At 49.3% G+C, this 17,606-nt stretch overlaps 1 protein-coding gene across 2 annotated transcripts in view; it reads left to right on the forward strand.

Moving 5' to 3' along the window:
- Positions 1–4,534: 4,534 nt before the first annotated feature.
- LOC116957171 (calcium-binding protein 39-like) overlaps positions 4,535–17,606 on the forward strand; it is a 67,930-nt gene continuing 54,858 nt past the window's right edge. The window contains exon 1 of one of the 2 annotated variants that reach the window (XM_076055227.1): positions 4,535–4,726. The gene's annotated coding sequence lies outside the window, so the exon portion shown is untranslated. The remainder of the gene's footprint in view (positions 4,727–17,606) is intronic. The other variant, XM_032979165.2, reaches the window with a different exon arrangement.

Here is a 17,606-nt window from a genome sequence, read left to right on the forward strand (position 1 = left end):
CCCTGGGTTCAACGGTTGGGGTCAGTCGAGGTGAAACGGATCGTGGCCAGGGTTTGGTACGAACAAATCAGACGGTTCCACGTGGGAATGTATGATTGGTTCTACCTGGCCACGAAGGAGTATAAGACAGGTGACCCAACGGACCTCGGGGAGTTCTCTCCCTGCACGAAGATAGAAGACTGGGCTGGAGCCTAGCCAGGACCCTGGACCAGCCTCCCAGCCCTTCTGAGGGCTAAGGCTCGGCATACCCAGCGGTCAGGACCCACCGGGCCAGCGGTGGGTCAGATATCCTCCCCTAGGTCCTAGCCGGAGGACTCTAGGCTATCGGTAGACGTGTGAGTCCCGCCAAGTCCGGAGGTTGTACCTCCTTAGGTATCAAGGAGGTTAGCGGTAGACGTGTGAGTCCCACCAAGTCCGGAGGCTGTACCTCCTTAGGTATCAAGGAGGTTAGCGGTAGACGTGTAAGTCCCACCAAGTCCGGAGGCTGTACCTCCTTAGGTATCAAGGAGGTTAGCGGTAGACGTGTGAGTCCTGCCAAGTCCGGAGGCTGTACCTCCTTAGGTATCAAGGAGGTTAGCGGTAGACGTGTGAGTCCCGCCAAGTCCGGAGGCTGTACCTCCTTAGGTATCAAGGAGGTTAGCGGTAGACGTGTGAGTCCCGCCAAGTCCGGAGGCTGTACCTCCTTAGGTATGAAGGAGGTTAGCGGTAGACGTGTGAGTCCCGCCAAGTCCGGAGGTTGTACCTCATACTCTTTGGTTCTATTGGGTAAAGTCACGTAGGTGAAAATAAAATAACAAAAAATCACGACGTTTCGGCCACAACACGAGCGGCCTTCATCAGGTGAAGGGACGAGACTGTCTGGAGGACAGCGCTAGAGTGGAAGAAGCCACGCTTAGATCACGACCTTTAAGCTGTGTGAGAAGAAAAAGACCAAGCGCCTTGACAAAGGAATTAGCATATAATTTAGCATTGAAATGGCTCATTGAAATAGCTAAGTTAAAGTATACACATCCGCAGAGGTACCCCTTAACAAAGGAATTAGCATCGAATTTACCATTGAAATAGCTGAGTGATTAGCTTGTAACTGGTCACAGAAATAGCTATGTTAAAGTCAGAGCATATACATTCACCGAGGCACCTAGTACTCATCAAACAGGAGAATTTAGCGAAACACAACCACGCTCAGACAGCGGACCTTTAAACTGTGTGCGAGCAAACAAGGTGTTCTGACAAAGAAATTAGCATAAAAATTAGCATTTGATTGGCGGATTTTAGGAAAGAGGTGGTGTACGTGCCGTTTGGCGCGGGGGGGAAGGGGGGGAGGGGGAGTTTACCTATTGATGGGGCATTCTGTCTACAGGAAACCCACCCACACAGATTCCTACTTGAAACCTGATTCAACAACAACAAACTAAACACAACAACAACAAACTAAACACAACAACAAACTAAACACAACAACAAACTAAACACAACAAGAACAAACTAAACACAATAACAACAAACTAAACACAAAAACAAACACAACAACAAACACAACAACAACAAACTAAACACAACAACAAACACAACCACAACAACAAACTAAACACAACAACAACAAACACAACCACAACAACAAACTAAACACAACAACAACAAACTAAACACAACAACAAACACAACAACAAACTAAACACAACAACAACAAACTAAACACAACAACAACAAACTAAACACAACAACAACAAACTAAACACAACAACAAACTAAACACAACAACAACAAACTAAACACAACAACAACAAACTAAACACAACAACAACAAACTAAACACAACAACAACAAACTAAACACAACAACAACAAACTAAACACAACAACAAACTAATCACAACAACAAACTAAACACAACAACAAACTAAACACAACAACAACAAACTAAACACAACAACAAACTAAACAACAACAACAAACTAAACACAACAACAAACTAAACACAACAACAACAAACTAAACACAACAACAACAAACACAACAACAAGCACAACAAGAATCAGTCCTACCACCGCCCTCTGTCCGATGTCGCTTCTTCGGCCTTGTAGTCTTCCTACCCCCGTGTGCTACAACAAACTAAACACAACAACAATAAACTAAACACAACAACAAACTAAACACAACAACAACAATCAGTCCTACCACCGCCCTCTGTCCGATGTCGCTTCTTCGTCCTTGTAGTCTTCCTACCCCCGTGCGCTACGGCTGCACGCGTAGTGAAACACAGCAACAACGTCGGATCGCTCGCGAGCGCAATTCGTTTCCTGAAACGTTTTGATTTAAACGGATTTACAACACCACCATCCATCACAGAAGAATTCTCTCATCAAGACTCTGTATCATAGAGCCCAATGCATATCCGACCAGGAACACATAAGCAGTGAACTCAAGCACGTACACCAAGCTCTTAGGGCTAATGGTTACTCTGACTATACAATCCGCAAAGCTATCACTCAAACCATGAAGAAGAACCCTCTTGAGGAGCCTTTCAAAACCATCACTTTACCCTACATTGCGGGGATCACAAAAAAGATCTCCAAAATCTTGAATAAACACAAGATCCAGGTCCGTTTCAACACATTACATAAAATCCGTGATCTGGTTCCGTCTGTAAAAGATGTGATTCCGGACATACACTACCCTGGTGTCTACAAACTAAGTTGCCTCTGTGGTAGTAGTTACATTGGAGAAACCAAACGCCATGTCTCGGACCGCATTCGTGAACACAAAGCAGACCTTAAACACGGTAGGATCAACACCTCGGCCGTGGCAGATCATTGTTCTAATTCAGTAGGCTCACATGCCATTGACTTTTCCAAGACAGAGGTTCTTTGTAAGCCATCTGGCTACCATGAGAGATTCGTTCATGAGGCTATCCACATATACAAGCACAGAGACAATTTCAACCGAGAAGATGGATTCTATCGTAGCAATCATTGTAAAGATTTGATAAACCATTTCAGGTCTTAATTGATTGTTCACGCTTACAGTGGCTTTCAGACAGCATACATTATAAAAAAAATTCGTCTCCCCCCTCCTCTTTTCAGAATATAGATGGACTAGTCCTAAATAAACTGCCAAATCGTTGCGCGTGGCGCTAACGTTTTTATAAATAAATAAATGCGCCGTTTAAAAATAAATTCATGCAAACCAACACACCTGAAGACGACCGAAACGTCGTGAGAATTTTTTTTATTGTTTTATATATATTTTATTATTTTGTTGTTTCCCTTCAACGTGACTTTACCGAAAAAACTAAGAATATGAATTCCTGAAACGTGTTTGTCAAATCCAAAGCGCTCGTACACCAAAGCGCGACCGTGGTACATCGGGTGCGATCACGTGTCGCTCGGCGAGACAAAGCGTACTTACACGTACGCTGCTCGTATTTGCAAGAACCCTCGCTCGTTTATCAAATTAATATTTATTTGAACGTTTCCGCTCGCAGGACAAGTTACTCGCAATCCAAGGGGGGGTGTTTTTTTTGTTGTTGCTGTAACGGATTTACAACGCTGTGATGGGAGCATTAGCAGCACGCGTGTTTATTAAAATGTTTTTTTTCATTGAAATCGAACGATCAAAACACGGAAGAATTGTTAAGCTAATCAAATAAAGTTTATAATAATTCAAAGTTAAACAACGTCAACGAGAAAGTAATCAGACTTTTCAAATCGCAACAATATCGCGGCCTTTGCGATTTTTCCAATCGCATTGTTTCAATTTTGCGATTAATCGCTTTGAAATCGATTAATCGCTTTGAAATCGATTAATCGCTTTGAAATCGATTAATCGCTCAGCCCCTACAAAGAGCTTCATAGCTCAGCGGTTGCTCCTGCAGTCCAAATACAGATTGTGATCACAAAAAAGGGCGGAGCCCAGGGTGGAAGGGGGCGGGGCTCGGTGGAGGATAGGGCGGGGTTTAACTAGAATGGGGGCGGAGTCTAGCACGAAGAGGCGGGGCTTGACTAGAAGGGGGCGTGCGTCCAGCGTGAAAGGGGTGGGGCGTGAAGAGAAGGGGGCGGGGTTCAACTAGAATGGGGGTGGAGTCTAGCACGAAGGGGGCGGGGACGTGATGAGAAGGGGGCGGTTCCAGCGTGAAGGGGCGGGGGCTTGACGAGAAGGGGGCGAGCGTCCAGTGTGAAAGGGGGTGGGGCGTGAAGAGAAGGGGGCGGGGTTCAACTAGAATGGGGGTGGAGTCTAGCACGAAGGGGGCGGGGACGTGATGAGAAGGGGGCGGTTCCAGCGTGAAGGGGCGGGGGCTTGACGAGAAGGGGGCGAGCGTCCAGCGTGAAAGGGGGTGGGGCGTGAAGAGAAGGGGGCGGGGTTCAACTAGAATGGGGGTGAAGTCTAGCACGAAGGGGTGGGGACGTGACGAGAAGGGGGCGGTTCCAGCGTGAAGGGGCGGGGGCTTGACGAGAAAGAGGGCGAGCGTCCAGCGTGAAAGGGGGTGGGGCGTGATGAGAAGGGGGCGGGGTTCAACGTGAAGGGGCGTGATAAGTAGTGGGCGTGGTCCAGCGTGAAGGGGAAGAGGGAGGGTTGGAGCATGGTGCGAAGGGGGTGTGGCTCCCAGTGAGAAAGGAGGCGTGGCCAAACTCTGTGGGCGTGGTCTCGCCGGCGTAATCATCACTCACTGAGTCCCATCAGCTCAGTCCATCTCGTCCACCTTCCTCCTCGTCTCCCACAGTGCCCAGGTAGGCGCGGTTGATGGTGGTGGTTGTTGTTGTGGTTGTTGTTGTGGTTAACGGTGGTTTGGTGGCGGTTTTCTGGTGGGTCGGTGTTGAGTGCGGGGGGGGGGGTGTCTGGCCAGGGTCAGCTAGGCCGAGCGGACTCGGGTAGCCGAACTAGTCGAGGTCGGTGAGGCCTGGTGTCTGTTCGGGGTGGCAGAGAGCGGAGATTGAAGTGTCGGAGAGAGAGAGACACGGGGCGGTGGGAGAGAGACACCGGGACACGTGAGAGAGACACGAGGAAACAGACACGCAGATCGACAAGAGGCGAGGAGACAGACAGAGGTAGAGAGACAACGATAGCTTAGAACAGACTGTAGGGGCAAGTGCTGTGAGCGAGTAGCAGCAGCACCTATACACAGACAAAGATCCCCCGTGTAGCCTCTAACAGGCTGTAGGGGCAAGTGCTGTTAGCGAGCAGCGCCTATGAAGGCTACAGGCGCTGTGGCACACGAGGGGGGGTGGGTGGCCAGCAACCACGCCCGGCCGCCTTTGTCTCTCCCCCAGTGGCTGATGTTTAACTACACACCGCACCAGGTACTTATTTGAGGCTGAGTCGACCTAGGGGAGGCCCAGGACAGGTTCAGATAATCGTCAATTGTGCTGGTGGCCGTGAGCAGGAATCGAACCCAGGTGGCCAGGTTCGTAGCGCAGCGTAGCGCTGACCACTACACCGCCGCTCCCCACGCACACACACACAGACACACACACAGACACACACACACATACACACACAGACACACACACAGAGACACACACAGACACACACACACACAGACACACACACACACAGACACACACACAGAGACACACACACACACAGAGACACACACACAGAGACACACACAGACATACACACACAGACACACAGACACACACACACAGACACACACAGACACGCACAGACACGCACAGACACACAGAGACACAGACACACAGACACACACAGACACACCCACATACACACACACAGACACACACACACAGACAGACACACACAGACACACAAAAACGCACAGACACACAGAGACATACACACACAGACACACAGACACAGACACACAGACACACACAGACACACACAGACACACACAGACACGCACAGACACACACAGACACACAGAGACACACACACAGACACACACAGACACACCCACATACACACACAGACACACACACAGACAGACACACACAGACACACACACAGACAGACACACACAGACACACAGAGACACACACACACAGACACACACAGACACACACAGACACACACACAGACACACACACACAGACACACACAGGCACACACAGACACACACAGACATACACACAGAGACATACACACACAGACACACACACAGACACACACACATACACACACACCAATACCATTCACCACGAAGTGACGGTGACGTCACCACGGCGTCTTGTGCCAGGCCAGGTGCACTTTGAGGCTGACACGTGAAGTGACGAAGGCTGACACGTGAAGTGACGAGGGCTGACACGTGCACACTCACAACCCACACACAAGACATACACGCACGTACCCACCCACGCGCACACACACACACGTACACACACACGTACCCACCCACTCGCACACACACGCGCACACACACGTACACACCCACTCGCACACACACGTACACAAAGATAAAGACAAAGACAAAGATCCCCCATATAGCCTTAACAGACTGTAGGGGCAAGTGCTGTTAGCGAGCAGCACCTATGAACGCCGGAACGGTACACGAGGGGGTGGGTGGCCAGCACCACGCCCGACCGCCTTTGTCTCCCTAGTGGCGATGTTTACACACCGCACCAGGTACGCATTTGAGGCTGAGGCGACCTAGGGGAGGCCCGGGACCGGTTCAGATGATCGTCACTGGTGTTGGCCGTGAGCGGGAATCGAACCCGTGTCGCCGGGTTCATAGCGCAGCGTAGCGCTAACCGCTACCCCACCGCTCCCCACTACACACACACACTGACACACACACCTACACACACGTACACACACACACACCTCCACACACGTGCACACATACACACACGTACACGCACACACACACCTCCACACACGTGCACACATACACACACGCACACCTACACACACACACCTACACACACGCACACACACACCTACACACACGTGCACACACACACGCACACCTACACACACACCTACACACACGCACACACACACCTACACACACGTGCACACACACCTACACACACACACGCACCCACGTACACGCACACCTCCACACACGTGCACACATACACACACGTACACGCACACCTACACACACCCACCTACACACACCCACCTACACACATACACGCACACACCTACACACACGTGCACACACACACACGTACACACACACCTACACACACGCACCCACGTACACGCACACCTACCCACCAACACTCACGTACACGCACACACACACCTACACACACGTGCACACACACACGTACACACACACCTCCACACGCACCTACACACACGCACACACACGTGCACACACACACACACACCTACACACCTACACACACGCAGCCACGTATACGCACACACACACGTACACGCACACCTACACACACGCACCCACGTACACACACCTCCACACACCTCCACACACGTGCACACACACGCACCCACGTACACGCACACACACACACCTACACACACCACCTACACCTATACACACGTGCACACACACCTACACACACACACCTACACACACACGCACCCACGTACACGCACACACACAAACACACCTACACACACGCACCCACGTACACGCACACACACCTCCACACACTTACACACACACACACACCTACACACACCTACACACACACGCACCCACGTACACACACACGCACCCACGTACACACACACCTACACACACCTACACACACGCACCCACGTACACGCACACACACACGTACACACACCCACACCTACACACCCACGTACACACACGTACACACACCCACACCTACACACCCACGTACACGCACACACACACCTACACACACGTGCACACACACCTACACAGACGTACACGCACACCTACACACAGACGTACACGCACACACGTACACGCACACACGTACACACACGTGCACACGTACACACACGTGCACACACCTACACACACATCTACACACACACCTACACACACCTGCACACACACACGTACACACACACGTACACACACACGTACACACATACACCTACACACCTACACACACCTACACACACACGCACATACACACACGTACAAAAGACAAAGACAAAGATCCCCCATATAGCCTGTAACAGACTGTTGGGGCAAGTGCTGTTAGCGAGCACCTATGAAGGCCAGAACGGTACACGAGGGGGTGGGTGGCCAGCACCACGCCCGACCGCCTTTGTCTCCCTAGTGGCGATGTTTACACACCGCACCAGGTACTCATTTGAGGCTGAGTCGACCTAGGGGAGGCCCGGGACCGGTTCACATAATCGTCACTGGTGTTGGCCGTGAGCGGGAATCGAACCCGGGTCGCCAGGTTCATAGCGCAGCGCGCTAACCGCTACACTATCGCTCCCCTACACACACGTACACACACACCTACACCTACACACGTACACACACACACGTACCTACACACGTACACACACACGTACCTACACCTACACACGTACACACACACACACGTACCTACACCTACACACGTACACACACACACACGTACCTACACCTACACACGTACACACACACACGTACCTACACCTACACACACACACGTACCTACACCTACACACGTACACACACACACACACGTACCTACACACACACACGTACCTACACCTACACACGTACACACACACGTACCTACACCTACACACGTACACACACACACACGTACCTACACCTACACACGTACACACACACACGTACCTACACCTACACACACACACACGTACCTACACCTACACACGTACACACACACACACACACGTACCTACACCTACACACACGCACACACGTGCCTACACCTACACACGTACACACACATACACACGTACCTACACCTACACACGTACACACACACACGTACCTACACCTACACACACACACACACGTACCTACACCTACACACGTACACACACATACACGTACCTACACCTACACACGTACACACACACACGTACCTACACCTACACACACACACGTACCTACACCTACACACGTACACACACACACGTACCTACACACACACACACGTACCTACACACGTACACACACATACACACGTACCTACACCTACACACGTACACACACACGTACCTACACCTACACACGCACACGTACACACGCGCGCGCTTCAGAACAAACATCTACAATCCACGCGTGGTCTGGCTCAGGGCAGCTACAACCTGGCCCAGAGCACTGTGCCCGGGTCGTCTTAGGTTAAACGGCAAGGGCACGGCGTAGTGTTAGTTCATGTGTAGTGGTAGTTCATGTGTAGTGTTAGTCTGTGTGCAGTGGTAGTCTATGGGCAGTGTTAGTTCATGTGTAGTGGTAGTTCATGTGTAGTGTTAGTCTGTGTGCAGTGGTAGTCTATGGGCAGTGTTAGTTCATGTGTAGTGTTAGTCTGTGTGCAGTGGTAGTTCATGTGTAGTGGTAGTTCATGTGTAGTGGTAGTTCATGTGTAGTGTTAGTTCATGTGTAGTGTTAGTTCATGTGTAGTGGTAGTTCATGTGCAGTGGTAGTTCATGTGTAGTGGTAGTTCATGTGTAGTGGTAGTTCATGTGTAGTGGTAGTTCATGTGTAGTGTTAGTTCATGTGTAGTGGTAGTTCATGTGCAGTGGTAGTTCATTTGTAGTGGTAGTTCATGTGTAGTGGTAGTTCATGTGTAGTGTTAGTTCATGTGTAGTGTTAGTTCATGTGTAGTGTTAGTCTATGGGCAGTGTTAGTTCATGTGTAGTGGTAGTTCATGTGTAGTGTTAGTCTGTGTGCAGTGGTAGTCTATGGGCAGTGTTAGTTCATGTGTAGTGGTAGTTCATGTGTAGTGGTAGTTCATGTGTAGTGGTAGTTCATGTGTAGTGGTAGTTCATGTGTAGTGGTAGTTCATGTGTAGTGTTAGTCTATGGGCAGTGTTAGTTCATGTGTAGTGGTAGTTCATGTGTAGTGTTAGTTCATGTGTAGTGGTAGTTCATGTGTAGTGGTATTTCATGTATAGTGTTAGTTCATGTGTAGTGGTAGTTCATGTGTAGTGTTAGTTCATGTGTAGTGTTAGTCTGTGTGCAGTGGTAGTCTATGGGCAGTGTTAGTTCATGTGCAGTGTTAGTCTGTGTGCAGTGGTAGTCTATGGGCAGTGTTAGTTCATGTGTAGTGGTAGTTCATGTGTAGTGTTAGTTCATGTGTAGTGGTAGTTCATGTGTAGTGGTAGTTCATGTGCAGTGTTAGTCTGTGTGCAGTGGTAGTCTATGGGCAGTGTTAGTTCATGTGTAGTGGTAGTTCATGTGTAGTGTTAGTTCATGTGTAGTGGTAGTTCATGTGTAGTGGTAGTTCATGTGTAGTGGTAGTTCATGTGCAGTGTTAGTTCATGTGTAGTGGTAGTTCATGTGTAGTGTTAGTCTATGGGCAGTGTTAGTTCATGTGTAGTGTTAGTTCATGTGTAGTGGTAGTTCATGTGCAGTGGTAGTTCATGTGCAGTGGTAGTTCATTTGTAGTGGTAGTTCATGTGCAGTGGTAGTTCATGTGTAGTGGTAGTTCACGTGTAGTGGTAGTTCATGTGTAGTGTTAGTCTGTGTGCAGTGGTAGTCTATGGGCAGTGTTAGTTCATGTGTAGTGGTAGTTCATGTGTAGTGGTAGTTCATGTGTAGTGTTAGTTCATGTGTAGTGGTAGTTCATGTGCAGTGGTAGTTCATGTGTAGTGGTAGTTCATGTGCAGTGTTAGTCTATGTGTAGTGGTAGTTCATGTGTAGCGGTAGTTCATGTGTAGCGGTAGTTCATGTGCAGTGTTCATGTGTAGTGGTAGTTCATGCGCAGTGTTAGTTCATGTGTAGTGTTAGTTCATGTGTAGTGTTAGTTCATGTGTCTTGGTACTTCATGTGCAGTGGTAGTTCATGTGTAGTGTTAGTTCATGTGTAGTGTTAGTTCATGTGCAGTGTTAGTTCATGTGTAGTGGTAGTTCATGTGCAGTGTTAGTTCATGGGCAGTGTTAGTTCATGTGTAGTGTTAGTTCATGTGCAGTGTTAGTTCATGTGCAGTGGTAGTCTATGGGCAATGTTAGTTCATGTGTAGTGTTAGTTCATTGGCAGTGTTAATCTATGGGCAGTGTTAGTCTATGGGCAGTGTTAGTTCATGTGTAGTGTTAGTTCATTGGCAGTGTTAAGTCTATGGATAGTGTTAGTCTATGGGCAGTGTTAGTTCATATGCAGTGTTAGTCTATGGGCAGTGTTAGTCTATGGGCAGTGTTAGTCTGTGGGCAATGTTAGTCTATGGGCAGTGTTAGTTCATGTGCAGTGTTAGTCTGTGGGCAATGTTAGTCTATGGGCAGTGTTAGTCTATGGTCAGTGTTAGTCTATGGGCAGTGTTAGTCTATGGTGCAGTGTTAGTCTATGGGCAGTGTTAGTTCATGGGCAGTGTTGGTCTGTGGGCAGTTTTAGTCTAAGGGCTGTGTTAGTCTATGGTGCAATGTTAGTCTGTGGGCAGTGTTGAGTCTGTGGGCAATGTTAGTCTATGGTGCAATGTTAGTGTATGGGGAGTGTTAGTCTATGGTGCAATGTTAGTCTGTGGGCAGTGTTAATAAAATAATAATGCATTTTATTCGTGAGCGCTTTTCTGAATACTCAAAGACACTTTACATAAAATCATAAAAGCGGCAAAAACAACATCAGACGGTAAAAAACCGCTTAAAGCAACATCAAAACTTGGCTAAACATTAAAACCAATTTTTTTTTTTTAAAAAGGGTGAGTTTTTAGTCAATGATTTTTTTTTGAACGCTGGAAGGTCGGTGCAGTCACGGATTTTGTTTTGGTGAGAGAGTTCCCAAAGCTAGGGGGGGCAGCCGTAGAGAAAGTTCCGTCGCCCCAGGTTCTGACGCTTGGTCCTGAGAGGTGGGAGTCAGGAGGTTGGCCGTGTCGGGTGGTGGGGAGGGTTACGACACATTTGTAAATAACGCGGCGATCTAACCCAAAACAACTTTATCGTGATTAATATTGGCCGCGAAAGCCTACGTGTTAAACTTGTTGGCGTCTGATGAGCGAAGGCTACGGGATGGGTTTGTGGCGGTGGAGCGGGTCGGTGAGGTCGGAAGGGGCCTGGTCACGAAGGGCTTTACGTGTGAGGAGGATGAGCAGGAGGAGCAGGAGGATTTTTAATTGAATTGGTTGTGGCTTACCGGGGAGCCAACGGAGGTTCTGGAGGACCGGGCTAATGTGGTCACCGGTGCGGGTGTGAGTGAGCGGACGTAGCGGCGGAGTTCCGGACGTGCCGGAGTTTACTTTAATGTTTTGGTTGAGGTGCCGTACAGGATGCCGTTGCAGTCATCGATGTCCGGAGGTGATGAAGGCGTGGATGATGAGGGTTTCTGCGGCGGAGAAAGAGAAGTGATGGGCCACGTCTGTGGGGAGTGTTAGTCTGTGGGGAGTGTTAGTCTATGGGGTAGAGTTAGTGTATGGGGCAGTGTTAGTCTATGGGCAGTGTTAGTCTATGGTGCAATGTTAGTCTATGGTGCAGTGTTAATCTATGGGCAGTGTTAGTCTATGGGCAGTGTTAGTCTATGGGCAGTGTTAGTCTATGGGCAGTGTTAGTCTATGGGCAGTGTTAGTCTGTGGGCAGTGTTAGTCTATGGGGAGTGTTAGTCTATGGTGCAGTGTTAGTCTATGGGTAGTGTTAGTCTATGGGCAGTGTTAGTGTATGGGCAGTGTTAGTGTATGGGCAGTGTTAGTGTATGGGCAGTGTTAGTGTATGGGCAGTGTTAGTGTATGGGCAGTGTTAGTGTATGGGGAGTGTTAGTCTATGGGCAGTGTTAGTCTATGGTGCAATGTTAGTCTATGGTGCAGTGTTAATCTATGGGGCAGTGTTAGTCTATGGGCAGTGTTAGTCTATGGTGCAGTGTTAGTGTATGGGCTGTGTTAGTGTATGGGCAGTGTTAGTCTATGGGCAGTGTTAGTCTATGTGCAGTGTTAGTCTATGGGCAGTGTTAGTCTATGGGTAGTGTTAGTCTGTGGGCAGTGTTAGTCTGTGGGCAGTGGTAGTCTATGGGCAGTGTTAGTCTATGGGCAGTGTTAGTCTATGGGTAGTGTTAGTCTATGGGCAGTGTTAGTCTATGGGCAGTGTTAGTCTATGGGTAGTGTTAGTCTATGGGCAGTGTTAGTCTATGGTGCAGTGTTAGTGTATGGGCTGTGTTAGTGTATGGGCAGTGTTAGTCTATGGGCAGTGTTAGTCTGTGGGCAGTGTTAGTGTATGGGCAGTGTTAGTGTATGGGCAGTGTTAGTGTATGGGCAGTGTTAGTGTATGGGGAGTGTTAGTCTATGGGCAGTGTTAGTCTATGGTGCAATGTTAGTCTATGGTGCAGTGTTAATCTATGGGGCAGTGTTAGTCTATGGGCAGTGTTAGTTTATGGTGCAGTGTTAGTGTATGGGCTGTGTTAGTGTATGGGCAGTGTTAGTCTATGGGCAGTGTTAGTCTATGTGCAGTGTTAGTCTATGGGCAGTGTTAGTCTATGGGTAGTGTTAGTCTGTGGGCAGTGTTAGTCTGTGGGCAGTGGTAGTCTATGGGCAGTGTTAGTCTATGGGCAGTGTTAGTCTATGGGTAGTGTTAGTCTATGGGCAGTGTTAGTCTATGGGCAGTGTTAGTCTATGGGTAGTGTTAGTCTATGGTGCAGTGTTAGTCTGTGGGCAGTGTTAGTCTGTGGGGAGTGTTAGTCTATGGGCAATGTTAGTCTATGGGCAGTGTTAGTCTATGGGCAGTGTTAGTCTATGGGCAATGTTAGTCTATGGACAATGTTAGTACTGTGTATGGGTAGTGTTAGTCTATGGGCGATGTTAGTACTGTGTATGGGTAGTGTTAGTCTATCGGCAATGTTAGTACTGTGTATGGGTAGTGTTAGTCTCTGGGCAATGTTAGTACTGTTTATGGGTAGTGTTAGTCTATGGGCGATGTTAGTACTGTGTATGGGTAGTGTTAGTCTATGGGCGATGTTAGTACTGTGTATGGTCAGTGTTAGTCTATGGGCAATGTTAGTCTATGGACAATGTTAGTACTGTGTATGGGTAGTGTTAGTCTATGGGCGATGTTAGTACTGTGTATGGGTAGTGTTAGTCTATCGGCAATGTTAGTACTGTGTATGGGTAGTGTTAGTCTCTGGGCAATGTTAGTACTGTTTATGGGTAGTGTTAGTCTATGGGCGATGTTAGTACTGTGTATGGGTAGTGTTAGTCTATGGGCGATGTTAGTACTGTGTATGGTCAGTGTTAGTCTATGGGCAATGTTAGTACCGTGTATGGGTAGTGTTAGTCTATGGGCAATGTTAGTGCTGTGTATGGGTAGTGTTAGTCTATGGGCAATGTTAGTGCTGTGTATGGGTAGTGTTAGTCTATGGGCAATGTTAGTGCTGTGTATGGGTAGTGTTAGTCTATGGGCAATGTTATTACTATGTATGGGTAGTGTTAGTCTATGGGCGATGTTAGTACTGTGTATGGGTAGTGTTAGTCTATGGGCAATGTTAGTGCTGTGTATGGGTAGTGTTAGTCTATGGGCAATGTTAGTACTGTGTATGGGTAGTGTTAGTCTATGGGCAATGTTAGTCCATCTCTTTATGTGAGTCGTGGTGTTCTTTCTCAAAGACGCTGCCCAATCATGCCCTTGCTTCCATAGGTGCTTGTTAGCAGCTCTTTCCCCCAAGGTCTGTTATGGCTATATGGGGGATCTTTGTCTTTGTGTGGGGAGTGGTAGAGTGGTGGTTAGCGCGCTGTGGTGTCGTAGATTAACAGTGCCCATAGACTCACACAGAGATTCATAGGCTCACACAGACCCATAGACTCAACACACAGACCCATAGACACATCACACAGAGACCCATAGACTCATTACCCAGAGACCCATAGACTCACCACACAGAGACCCATAGACTCACCACACAGATCCACCGACTCATCACACAGAGACCCATAGACTCGTCACACAGACCCATAGACCCATCACACAGAGACCCATAGACTCACCACACAGACCCATAGACACATCACACAGAGACCCATAGACTCATCACAAACCCATAGACCCATCACACAGAGACCCATAGACTCACCACATAGACCCATCACACAGAGACCCATAGACTCATCACACAGAGACCCACAGACTCACACAGAGACCCACAGACTCACACAGAGACCCACAGATTCACACAGAGACCCACAGACTCACACAGAGACCCACAGACTCACACAGAGACCCACAGACTCACACAGAGACCCATAGACTCACACAGAGACCCGTAGCTTCACACAGAGACCCATAGATTCACACAGAGACCCACAGACTCATACAGAGACCCACAGACTCGCACAGAGACCCGTAGCTTCACACAGACCCATAGATTCACACAGAGACCCACAGACTCGCACAGAGACCCACAGACTCACACAGAGACCCACAGACTCGCACAGAGACCCACAGACTCACACAGAGACCCACAGACTCACACAGAGACCCACAGACTCACACAGAGACTCACAGACTCATCACACAGAGACCCACAGACTCATCACACAGAGACCCACAGACTCGCACAGAGACCCACAGACTCGCACAGTGACCCACAGACTCACGCAGAGACCCACAGACTCGCACAGAGACCCACAGACTCGCACAGAGACCCACAGACGCGCACAGAGACCCACAGACTCGCACAGAGACCCACAGACTCGCACAGAGACCCACAGACTCACACAGACCCACAGACTCGCACAGAGACCCACAGACTCACACAGAGACCCACAGACTCACACAGTGACCCACAGACTCGCACAGAGACCCACAGACTCACACAGAGACCCACAGACTCACACAGAGACCCACAGACAACTCGCTGACTATATTAACACTGGCGTGAAGGTTAATAAGTAGAGTTTGCGCGTCCGTGTGTGTGTAGGTGTGTGTGTGTAGGTGTGTGTAGGTGAGTGTGTGTGTATGTAGGTAAGTTTGTAGGTGTGTAGGTCTGTGTGTGTGTGTGTGTAGGTGAGTGTGTGTGTGTATGTAGGTGAGTGTGTGTGTAGGTGAGTGTGTAGAAAAGGGCGGTCCTGCACAGATGCCATGTTTTCTGTCCGTCTGCTACAGCAGAGGTGTAGGGAATTCCAGCAATATCTGCTTTATTGACCTGGTCAAGGCCTATGATACCATCAATAGGCCTGGGCTCTGGGTTGTTCTTCATGCTTTTGGAGTACCTGACCCTCTGCTGACGATCATTAAGCACCTTCATGATGGTGAGCGGGCCCGGGTAATACTACGTGGCTGGGAGTCCAAGCATTTCCCTGTACACCTTGGGGTGCGCCAGGGATGTCCTCTGGCTCCCACATTATTTAACATCTATTTCGACCACGTAGTTCGTGAAGCCTTCAATAGCTGTACCGGGGGAATCTCCATATGGTACAGATATAATGGGAGGCTGATCGATGCCTGGGTGCGGTCAAGGGATGGCTCCCTATTGCTCAACCACGTTATGTATGCTGATGATTTGGTAATAGCTGCTCATTCAGAGGAGGAGTTGGAGATGCTGCTGCTGAGACTGGAGCGTGCCACTAAGAGATGGGGCCTTACCATCAGCCCCACCTAAACTAAGCACCTGCCTGGGTATTTTGTACCATCGGACACTCCACCCCCACAACACCCAATCGGTGATGGGACACTTGTGGAGAGAGTGGAGAGTTTCCCATACCTGGGAAGTGTGCTTATGATCGGCTCCAGTTTAACAGCAGAGGTCTCACTCCGAAACAGTCGAGCGGCAATGTCTTTTCATCGGTTGCGTAACGCTGTGTGGAAGCTACCTGGTCTGTTGCTCAGCACTAAGCTTCAGGTCTTCTCGGCCACGGTCATTCGCTCCCTTCTCTAGGCTTGCGAAACATGGACCCCCCTAATGGAACATCTTCGCCGGTTAGAAACATTTAGGCTGGCCTGCCTACGATCCATCCTGGGTTTAACCAGACTGGATTGTGTGAGCAGCTCACAAATCCTTGAAAGATTTGGGCAAGGTCCCATCGGTGAGCTCCTCCGGCGGGCAAGGCTGCGATGGCTGGGTCATGTAGCACGCATGCCCAGCCACCGCATGCCGAAACAGCTTTTGTTCGGCCGGACCGAGGGGGCTAAGCGGGCGCGGCACGGGCTAGAGAAGTGATGGAGTGATGTGGTACAGGAGGACGTGGAGCTGAGTGGACTTGCCGATGACTGGTACCAGCGGTGTCAAGATCGGCCTCTGTGGAGGAGGCTCGTGAAGGACGCTACTGGGTAGTTGGAAGTAGTCGCCCTCCAACAACAACAGAGGGTGGAGGAGCGACGCTCACAACAACAAGCGGAGCGCCGGGTGGCTAAAGCACAGCAGGTTGGCACAGTAAGGGGCACAGGTGGTGCATCAGCCAGTCATCTCAGTCAGTCGACCCATGGCACCTGGGTCTGCCCCGTGACCTCCTGCCAGCAGGCGTTCGACACTCCACGTGGCCTCAAGGTGCACATGTCCTGGCACAAGCGTCGTGGTGACGTCACCGCTACTTAGTGGCGAATGGCGGTTGTTGTTGTATGCAGGTGTATGTGTAGGTGTGTGTAGGTGTGTGTGTTCTTCGTGCTT

Source organism: Petromyzon marinus, chromosome 70 (assembly GCF_048934315.1).
Source record: "Petromyzon marinus isolate PM22_M1 ecotype Great Lakes invasive population chromosome 70, UKy_Petmar_22M1.pri1.0, whole genome shotgun sequence".
In the NCBI taxonomy this organism is placed as follows: domain Eukaryota; kingdom Metazoa; phylum Chordata; class Hyperoartia; order Petromyzontiformes; family Petromyzontidae; genus Petromyzon; species Petromyzon marinus.